Below are 11,590 nucleotides of genomic sequence, written 5' to 3'. Positions count from 1 at the left end.
TGGGACTAAATTCAGCTGATGGAGACTTGGTGTTTAGTAACGCTAACGCTACCTTGATGCTTTTCCAAATGATGAAACCACTGAGAAAAATAAAATAGGAGGAAAGCCAAGGAGAAAGAGATGCATACAGGAGAAGCCATAAGAGCAGAAAATTCAGGTCAGAAGTTCAGGAGGAAAGAAAAGTAAAGACTAATACCAATAAAATAGAAAACACAGAGTAATCCCAGGCAAGGGGGTATCTGGAAGGAGCTCACAATGCTGGGGCCAAAGCAAAGATTACAGAGAAACTTTGGAAAAGCAAAAGGTCAGAAGAAAAGCAAAAGTCAAATAAATAATGAAACCTGCATGAATGAAACCTGCACTGGGGCCCTGATAAATGTAACTTGTCACATACAAAGGAAAGGTAGCAAACGAGGGTGCTAAGGAGACAGCAGAGATAAACTGGGGAAGAGTTTTGCTTTTAGGATTTGATTTGCTTACTCATCTTTAAAAGGAAGGTGAGCGCAGATGTTCAATGACATCAATTTCCCAGGAGTGGCTGGCTCCTGTTTGCATACCCACAAATAAAAATAAAGAAAACTCGCTACATTCCTGGCCTATTTTACTGTGGTTTTAAAGACAGAGCAAAAGATGGGCTCTCACTGAGTATTGATGGCTTAGAAGGTCCCATCAAACACTTTGATATTTGCCTTTGAAATATTCTTACCTGTTCTCTGATGGATGTGGGGTTGTCAGGGTTGTCTCTGTGGTCCAGAAATGGGTTCCGTGGAACCCATACAGGGGCCTCGCTAACGTGCATTGATAACAACTTATCTCTAAGAAGGAATTTGCCCAAGGTCACGTGGAGGGTTCACTGCAAGATGTGGCCCATCTTGCCCTCCACCAAGCAGGCTGGCACAACCAAACCTCATGTCTTCACCGTCTTTGATGGGCCTTTGGGGTTACTTTGCTTCCTTGATAAACAACCAACAACACTGTATTGTAGCGCCAGCTGAAAAAAGCGTCTGTTGTTTTAAGGGGTATTTTTCAAAGGAGGGTATTCCCTAGGAAGGTGTGGGGTTAAGTCAAACCCCACTGTCCACTCAAACCACACCTTTCCCCTCTTCCCACTGGGATTACCCTGATAAGATCCGGCCATAAGAAGACCAAGAATGACTTTGAGTGACAAATGCAGTTACCAAGGGCAACCTGGGGAGAAAGGTGTGGGTGTGAGCTCCTTCTCTGGCTGTCTTTATGAGTCTCCACCAATCACATTCACCCCAGCCAAAGCACTGAATGAAAAGATTCAAACTCTTTTTCTGCCCTGAGCCTTCACACGTGCTGTTCCGTCTGCCCTTCCCCCATCACTGGGCTCAGTCTTCCGTCTTAGGACCCACAAAGAGGTCACCGCCCCAGGGAAGCCCTTTCAGATTCCTGGTCTTAAGTAGATTCCCTGACTTTACAGACTCACAGAGGTCCATTCTTTCCTTCCCAGACATACTACTACTTGTAATCACGAGCTGGGTTATCTGACTGTGTGTTCAGTGCCAGACCCGGCGTCCCCCGGACTGGAAGCCCCATGAGAACAAGGACTTTGCGCTCATCTCTACCACTGGATCCTCAGGGTCCAGCAGCATGCCTGGAGCATGCAGCGGGCCTGTCGCACATAGTGGGTCTCCAGACACTTGCTCCACAAATGCTTGCACGGTCCTAGAAATGACACTACTCACAGATGTATCCGTGACTCTGTGAAGCATTCACAAAGCTGACAAAGCAAAGCAGCTTTCAATTAAGAAAATTGTAAGGTTAAAATATAGAAAACTACACACTCACTCCAAAGAACAAATTCATCAAGGATCTATAACAACATCTTACGCAACCATTTTGTACTTGTTTATAAAGTACTTGTAATAATGCCCAGCTCACACAGCCACCGAGGGGCAGAACTGGTTTTGAACCCAGTAGTGTGTCTCCAAGACCCACTAATCGAAGATTCATAGAATAATCCTAATTAAAACATTCCATCTGGATTTAACCTAGAATTGTGGTACACCTGTATTTTGAGGATGGGAGGGAGGGTGGGAGGAGAATGGAAGTAAGTATAAGATAAAATTGACCTCATCCTGCACAAGAGAAAAGTAATCAAAAATGCCTAGAAATCATGATCTGATGGAGTGCACTATACATTTAATAGAGAGAAATGGAGATACATGTCAGAAGAAAGAAATAGAAGGGCCTCTAGCTAAGGTAGGATTCGACAGTGGGCAAGGAGGGCATGGAACTATTATTTTTAACTTTTTCCCTTTTAGCAATTTTTGACATTTTAAAATTATTTGCATTTATTACTTTGACAAAAATGCATTTGAGGGAAGAAAAAAAAAAAAACTTGCACCAGCAATAAAAGACATGTTGAGTGACCTGGTTCTTAGTTTGCTGAGAATAAAACAAAGAATAATTTTGTTATTATGTGCTGTGTTTGTTTGTGTACTTATTTGTTTGTTTATTTATTTAAAGGAATTGGCTCAAGAGATTGTAGAGGCAGACAAGTCCTCCAGTCTGCTGTTGGCAAGCTGGAGACCCAGGAGTGCTGGAGGTGTAGCCCAAGTCCAAGTCTGAAGGCCTGGGAACAAGGGGAGCTGATGGTGTAAATTCTAATCTGTGGGCAGGACCAATGTCCCGGCTCAGATAGTCAGGCAGGTGAAGTTCCCTCTTACTCAGCACTTTTGCTCTATTCAGGCCTTCAATGAAGTGGCTGATGTCCACCCACATTAGGGAAGGGGCAATCTGCTTTACTAAGTCTACCCCTTCAAATGTTCATCTCATCCAGAAACGCCCTCACCAACAGACCCAGAATAATGTTTGAACAAATATCTGGGTCTCCCATGGCCCAGTGAAACTGTCACATAAAATTAACCATCACACATGCCATTAAGAGTTTACATCTACTTTGTACACGGATTGCTGTGGCTGAACTACTATACAGATTCCCAATATTCCCAATTTCACCTGCACTTTCACTAAGACTGCTCAGTATCATATTTATTTTTAAAAACCTTTTAAAAAATCATAAAAATAAAAGAACATTAGAGATGGTTACCGTTCCGTTGCTCCCCTCCCCTGCCCCACTCTCCCTGGTCCCTCTCAAAAGGTTGTGGCCTCATAGATTCTTGAAAAAATACGTTGCATTGTTTTGCAGATTCTTTTCAATAATCATGAATATTCTTTTCAATCGTCCTAAACAGTACCATACTACACAGGCCAGTCTGCAGCATGCATTTTGCACTTAACGTGATTTTGAGCTCTATCCAATTGACTATTGCTCTAGGAAAAATATAAAAGTATAAATATAAAAATATAAAAATATGAAAGTATGCTGCCAGGGAATTCTCCTAAATTTTCATATTTCATTCACATTCCCCCTCTCAACAGAGATTATTTCATACCTCCCTTTTTCTTTCTTTTTTTTTTTTTTTTTTTTAAATCTCCCTCCCCTTCTCTATTTCTGCACTTTCCTTGGGTCATCTCATCCAGTCCCGGAACTTTAAATACCACATTTCTGTTGCTGGTGTCCATTGGTTATCCTCCAACTTTGACCTCTCACCTCTCCCTAGAACTCCCCATTCACACAGCCACTGTTTATTTAACTGAGCCATCTGGATTTCCTAAGGGCATCTGAAACATCTCCTGATGAAAAGGGGGGGTACTCTTGAATTTCCCCTCAAGCCTGATCCTACCTGTGTCTCCTTCATTTCAGGGAAAGGCCCACACCCGCCCAACATGCTTTAACCAATTTTAGGAGTTATCCCTGTTCCTCCCTTTCCTTCACTTGGTCTGGTTGAACCAAACCTCTTAGAGGGTTTGGCAGGGAAAAGGACGTGGAAGGCAGCTGACATCTATGTCAGGCAGCACCGGCTCAAGGCCCAGGTAGGAAACAGAACGGGAGAAGCGTCTGGTTTAGCACATAATGCAAAGGTGATTGGGAGCTGACCCTCATCCTCTGTCAGGGGTGGGGTGGGGTGAGAGCTGTGATGGCCGGGGGAATACAAGCTTACTTTAGATGGTGCAGTTGCCGGGCACAGCTGGGGATTGAGACCCTCAGCCCAAGCTGGCTGGATCTTTTACGAGTAGTTGAAACGCTGGATTTTAAGTCTTAGTAACTAATTCAAACCATTTTTATGTATTGCATAGGCCCTGATTGGGCCCATACGTCACCACCGGGCAATCGTGTGTGTGTGTGTGTGTGTGTGTGTGTGTGTGTGTGTGTGTGTGTGAGAGAGAGAGAGAGAGAGAGAGTTGGCGGAGGGGCGGTACTTGAAATGCGCAGGTGTGAGCTCAGCATCCTCAGTTCATAGTACACCACTACACTATACGCTAGTTATTGTTCCATGCATGACCCCCTTTTGCACATTTTTTAATCACACTGTTTGTTTAATCTTTATTCCCTACTCCTACTGCCCACCCCTACCATATGGAATCACTCCAATTGACTCGAAACTTTTGTTTGTATGTGTTCTTGTAAAATGAATACTGTTTTGCATGTATTTTTAATTTACTTAAGTAGTGCTGTTATATAGATCTTACTCTGTTTCTTGATTTTGTCAGGACTATGTTTCCAAGTTGACCCACGTTGCATTGTAGATATCTATTCTGTTACTTCCAATTGCTGCGTGGCATCTGTGGTATGCCTCTCCTCCTCTCCACCCCCCACCTCCCACCATGCCCACTCTTCCCAGCTGCTTCCAAGTCCCACTATGAGAAACAATGCTGCAACGGACGTCCTCGTACCAGTCCTGTAGAAACCTGTATGAGCATCTGCTTGGGACATACCTTGAAAGGCAGAATTGCTGAGTTATAAGGCACTCATGCTTACCGTGCACAGCACTGCCTTCTGTTCTCACAGGTGGGGTAGGAAGATGCAGAGATTCCTACATCCTCACCCACACTTGGCATCGTCCAACTTTCTTCTTCCCAGCCTAATGGAAAGTGATACTTCCTTGCTCTGAGTCCAATGAGTAGTTCCAGAATTAACACAATCATTTTTCTTGGGGACCTCAACAGACTTTAAAATCTCTTTGTGTTCATCCTCAGACCTGAAAGGTAGATGATTCTCCCCATTTGATAGCTGACTCACTACACACCACAAGGTAAAGCCAAAATCTTATTATACCTCTTAAATTGTGAATTCCACCTACTGGCAAGGTGGGATGGGTGAGAACTGCCTTTCTAGCCATTGTATTCCTCCATCTATTCAGCTCAGTATTCCAATCACTAGAATGTACTTTCTACTATGATGTTTTGTCAAATTCAAAGAAAAATGAGTTACGTAAGTATTGAGTTGGCCAAAAAGTGCCTCCGGTTTTTAAGTAAAAATAAAAAGAGACATTTTTCATTTTCAGCAAGAATTTTATTTAACAACGTATTCACACTTTCATTCCACTACCTTCTGCCATTTTCAGGCAACTTCATAATTCCATCTTCCCAAAACTTTTTATCTTTTTGAGCAAAGAACTGTTCCAGGTGCCTTTTACAATCTTCCAGGGAATTGAATTTTTTTCCATTAAGAAAATCTTGTAAAGACCGAAATAAATGGAAATCCGAAGGTGCAATGTCTGGTGAATACGGCAGATGAATCAGAACTTCCCAGCCAAGCTGTAACAGCTTTTGCCTGGTCATCAAAGAAACATGCAATTTTGCGTTATCCTGATGGAAGATTATGTGTTTTCTGTTGACTAATTCTGGAGGCTTTTCGTTGCGTGCCACTTTCGGTTGGTCTCATTGGGAGCAGCACTTGTTGGACTTAATCATTTGGTTTTCCGGAAGGAGCTCATAATCGATGACTCCCTTCCAATCCCACCATATACACAACATCACCTTCTTTGGATGAAGACTGCCCTTTGGTGTGGTTGGTGGTGGTTCATTTCGCTTGCCCCATGATCTCTTCCATTCCACATTATTGTACAGTATCCACTTTTCATTGCCTGTCACAATTTGTTTTAAAAACGGAATGTTTTCATTACGTTTCAGTAGAGAATCACACGTGGAAATACGGTCAAGAAGGTTTTTTTCACTTAACTTCTGTGGAACCCAAACACCAAAGCGATTCACATAACCAAGCTGGTGCAGATGATTTTCAGCACTCGATTTGGATATTTTAAGTATGTTGGCTATCTCATGCGTGGTATAACGTTGATTGTTCTCAATTATTGTTTTGATTTGATCGCTATCGACTTCAACTGCTCTACCCGACCGTGGAGCATCGTCCAGCGAGAAATCTCCAGCACGAAACTTCCCAAACCACTTTTGACACGTTCGATCAGTCACAGCACCTTCTCCATACACTGCACAAATCATTTTTTGCGTTTCAGTTGCAACTTTTTCAGTTCCATTTTTACCTTTCTTGAAATAATAAAGCTTAATGTGCCAAAATGTTGATTTTTTTCTTCCATCTTCAATTTTAAAAAATGGCTACACAAAACGTCACCAATTTTGATAAGTCTTTTTTTAAATGCATGCTGATATGACACCTGTCACATACAATCTAACAAAATTGTTTCGAATGAAGTTAAAGACAACTAAGTGCTACTAGAGCCATCTTACGGAAAAAACCCAACAAACCTTTTGGCCCACCCAATAGAAATCCACAGCATAGTCTGTAAAGTGAACTTTTTCAAGTGACTAAAAAAAAAAGTCACAGTCCCAATTTGAGGTGAAATACACCCTGGACACAGAGAGGTTACTCTAATAAGAGCATATTATGATGATCTGGTCCAGAGTCTTTACTGATGTTGCCTTGTCATTACAGAAGTTGTTTTTTTCCTTTTCAGTGTGGCATAATATAATCCCCCAATACTTAGAACTTAAAAAGTGTTTTCCCTAAAGCGGCAGGTGTGATTATCATGAGTGATCTGTAAACTTGTCAGCATCAACACACCAAAGTAACTTGCATCATCTACATGAGACTTGTCAGAAGGCTGGAAGGGCTTTGCTGACACATAGGCTGTCAGCTCTGAAGCAGGGCTGCTTGGGTGTGTGCTGTGTTTTGTTTTCCATTCTGCCATTGCAAGAATATTATGGGTAATTTAATATTTTCTAAAATATTGAAAATCCTTTTAATTGAATAAATTTACTGAACAGCTTCATAGATTTAAATGGTCTTATGAGTCATTTACTAGGAAAGATTGATTTCTTTAAGAGGATCCAGCTGTAACTCGCCTGGAGCATTGTACAAATTCTTTAGGGGAACGGATGACTTTTTTCTTGTCAGTCTAGCTGAAAAGGATGCTCAATAGTTCTATTTATCAGTGGGGAAGACTTGTTTAAACACATTCAGAATGCTGCTCCTGTTTTTACTGAATCTAATCCTTCTGTTTCCCTTATTAAGAACATTTAAATATAAACACAATCAAATTTGTTCTCTGTGAGCTGTTAAAACCCAAGTGTAATACAAAGAGGACCAAAATAGCTCTGCCGTAATTCACATTAGAAACGCAATGCCGTTTACTTATTTATAGGACACAATGATAACACCCAGAGATTAAAAAAAAAAAAAAGAGTGAGGAAGAACCCCATCCACAATATACCTAATGAAATTGAATTTCATAATCCTAGACTGCAGATTTCTCAGGACAAAGACCAAGTGCTAGCCTTCTTTATAGACAGTTCCTGGAAATGAACCTGGCTCCCCGTAGGTACCTACTGAAATTGCAGCGACCACAATAAATAACACCCCCTTCTTCCCCGCCTGAGATACACAGAGGAGTCAGACAACTGGAGACAAAAAAATCAGCTTTATTCAAGATAAAGAGAAATTAGAGGGCATGGAGGCATTGTGAACACAGAGTGGGCTTCTGAATCCTTCAACCTGAATTAGATGGAGCTGGCCCCCAGTCATAGGCAGCTCTGGCCAACTGGAAGTCCCCCTACAGATGTGAATCTGTGAGCTCACTGCGTGACCGAACACCCCAGAAGGCAGGCAGCCTGTGGCCAAGCTGCCTCGGAGCCAAGGACGCGCACCTCCCTTCCCAAACCAGGTAAGCCACGCCCCCTCTTGGGGGGGGACGGGGTCGAGAGAAGCTGGAAGCTTCCAAAGGCTTTTTCCTTCTGGAAGCAGAGTGGGAATTGTTGCCTTTCTATAGAGACATACACCCGTGGAGGTGAATGCTTAGTAAAATAGAGGGAATGTGGTGTTAAAATGATACCGGCTTCACTAGGGCTAGAATTCTCAGCTCTATTCTTATTGAGGTAACTAGAATATGTGTTAGCAAATACCCCTCCAAATTTAAAATTCACCTCATTCTTTAGATCCATGTTTTAAATCTGCCTTCTATTTAAATTATGTAATTGTCAAAGGAATTACTTGGTCATACTTTTCTTTCTACCTTTTCATTTTACTTCTGCTCTGTTTCATGACTCAGTATACTCTTTCTGTAACCTGTTGCTGGGGAAACTCAGTAATTCTAAGCATAGGCAGCTATTTGAATCAGAACAGGGCTCCTTAATGACCTTAACAGACTAGAAAGAAAAATCCTTGTTATAGTGCTTTCTGTTTTGGGTTTTACAATTTCCGGATGTGTGACAATTTTAAACAAACGATCACTCTGATTTGGGATTTCGGGCTCAGATCAAAGTCACCATCGTCAAACACTTAGGGAGAGGTGATGAAACCAGGCAGGGCTCTGTGGTTGTAGAATGCAGACACGCAGGCACGGGCGTCCAAGGGTGTTTGCAGAGTCGTTCCCCTGAGCGTCCCATCAATAAGGAAGACACCTGGGTGTCGATGCTCTGCAGGTGTCTCCCACACACTGCGGTCTTTGATTTTCACAGGGTTCCTTTTGTATCATCTTAGCCCTGGGTTCAGATCAGGGTTGACTGCTCAAAACTGAGCTTCTCAAATTACAAAAAACAGTAAGACCTCCTCTCGATGTTTAAAAGGCACTTTGTAAAAAATAGAGGGAAAGAATGTAAAACTCCAGGCGTGGACTTTTTTTTTTTTTTGCGGTACGCGGGCCTCTTACTGTTGTGGCCTCTCCCGCTGCGGAGCACAGGCTCCGGACGCGCAGGCTCAGCGGCCATGGCTCACAGGCCCAGCCGCTCCGCGGCATGTGGGATCTTCCCGGACCAGGGCACGAACCCGTGTACCCTGCATCGGCAGGCGGACTCTCAACCACTGCGCCACCAGGGAAGCCCCAGACGTGGACTTTTAAGGCTGGGGGAGACTTTGGAGATCATCAAATCTACCAGCCCTCCAACCCACTTCCTCTTTTTATGAAATGGGGAAACAGAAGGTTAGGAACTTAGAGCTCATCAGTGGCCAGGTCAGGGCTAGAACTCAGTTCTTCGGATCCTCCATCCATCTTTATTCATCTCTGCTTCTCAACTGTTGGAAACTTTAAGGAAGAATATCCAAGAGTAAAGAGAAGAAGGCAGTGTGACTGCTCCCCCCTTACCTGTAGCTGTGTTTACTGCTCATTTGCTGAAGTATTTCACCAAGGTCAGCAATAAGTTGTAGATTGCACGTTCTGGCCCAAAGCATGACTGTCTCTTGGTCCCCATAATTTTCCAGCCTTCATTTCTCTTCACAATACACTTTATACTATAGTCACCATACTAAGGGTCCAACCCCACGGGCCAGATCACAGCTCAAATCTGGGAAATCCAGGTAAGAACTGATCCATGAGTTGGCCTCCTCGCTTGAATGGACCCAGGACGTAAATCATTAAATTAGCCTTGACTGTTTAAGAGTTATTTGTTTTGGGTGTTGTTTTGGGGGTCCTGGGGATCCCAGTGGAATGACAGGAAAGCTTTTGGCATTAAATTTCAAAGTGTGAAAGTGAAAAGGTCAACACCAGGGTGAGAAGGGGCAGGAGGGCCCCCAGGGAGGAAGAGGCAAAGGCACCCCTTCCAGCCACATAGGCTGACACACACACACACACACACGCACACACAGACACGCACACACACCACACAGCCCCACACACACCACACACACACGCACACACACACGCACACACACACACACCACACACAGACACGTGCGCGTGCGCACACACACGTGCCCCAGCTCGAGCAGTCAACCTAACGGGCACCCACGTTTGGAATCTGTGTCTGCAAAGGTGTGCAGACTGTCCCAATCGGGTCTTCCTGGTTTCTGAAAAGGCCATCAGCAATTTCCATCACAGCTAAGAACCAGACACCTGGGGCAGTCACAGGGCCAGCCTGGGGAGAAAGGAGGGCAGGAAAGGCCCAAGATGCTGACAAGAAATTCATGACAGCCCCAGAGGGGGAAAAAGGGAAAACCCACCCAAAGAGGCCCAGGAAGGAAGAACTTGGCCAGGTGGCACCACTTCAGTTTAATTAGACAAAGGCAGGAGGAGGGGGAGAGGCCTGAAAGACGAGACACCTGGGGAGCCAAGGGGGTTGGGGGCAAAGGTTGAGAAAAACAAGCCACCTGGGACCCTGATAGAAACACTCTCCACTGGGATGAGGTGTAAAGGAGGCAGGTCAAGGAGCCTGGCAGAAACCAGAGTGCAGAAATGGAGGCCGCAGAGAGGCGGGGGCTGCCCATTAGGCAGAACAGGCCAAAGGAATTAGGAGTGGCAGGGACGTTACCAAGAGAATGTCCTCACCTGATAATAATAAGGGATAAATGTCAAATCAGGAGGATGGCACAAAGAAGCCTAACCTAAAAAGTCATTTTTCTTCTTTTTTTTTTTTTGCTATAACTGTTTACAAACAGTATGATTTTTTTAAAAATTGAAGTATAGTTGATATACAGTGTTGTGTTAATTTCTACTGTACAGCAAAATGACTTAGTTTTATATATGTATATATATACACATTCTTTTTTATACTTATTTCCATTCTGGTTTATCACAGGGTATACTGAATACAGTTCCCTGTGCTCTACAGTAGGACTTGCTGTTTACCCATTCTATATATATATATACTAGTTTGCATCTGCCAACCCCAAGCTCCCACTCCACCCCTCCCCTACCTGTCCTCCCCCTTGGCAACCACTAGTCTGTTCTCTGTGAGTCTGTTTCTCCAACAGTATGATTTTATGAGTCAAATTAGATCTTTTCTCTCCATTTTTTTCATTTAAAAATTTCAAACTTTCTTAGAAGAGTTGAAAGAAAAATACTGTTTACACCCATATATCCTTCATCTAGGTTTACAAATTGTCAACATTTTGTTAACATTTGCTTTAGCTTTCTAGCTGTAACCCTTCCCCTGAGCCATTTGAAAATAAGTTGCAAACTCCAAAATGCTTCATTTCTAAATATTTTAACATGCATTTCCTAATAATAAGGCCATAACTATCACATACCTGGGAAAATTAATATTAATTTTATTTAATAATATATAGTTCATATTTAATTTTCTCAATTGTCCCCCAAATATCTTTTTTTGGCCTCTTGTTCCTAATCCAGAATCTAATATTCGGGCAATAATATTGTCCAATGCGTTCAGTTATATCTCAGGAGACGATTTTAATTTGTAGCAACCTTTCTTTTTTGCTGTCTATTGTTTTTCATGACATTGAGGTTTTATAAGATAACTGACTAGAATAAACTAGGTTCTGGATTTGTCTGATTGCTTTCTCATGATTAGA

This window comes from Phocoena phocoena, chromosome 16, assembly GCF_963924675.1.
Source record: "Phocoena phocoena chromosome 16, mPhoPho1.1, whole genome shotgun sequence".
NCBI classification, from domain to species: domain Eukaryota; kingdom Metazoa; phylum Chordata; class Mammalia; order Artiodactyla; family Phocoenidae; genus Phocoena; species Phocoena phocoena.
The sequence above is the reverse complement of the archived record's forward strand: the minus strand, read 5'-3'. Positions refer to the sequence as shown.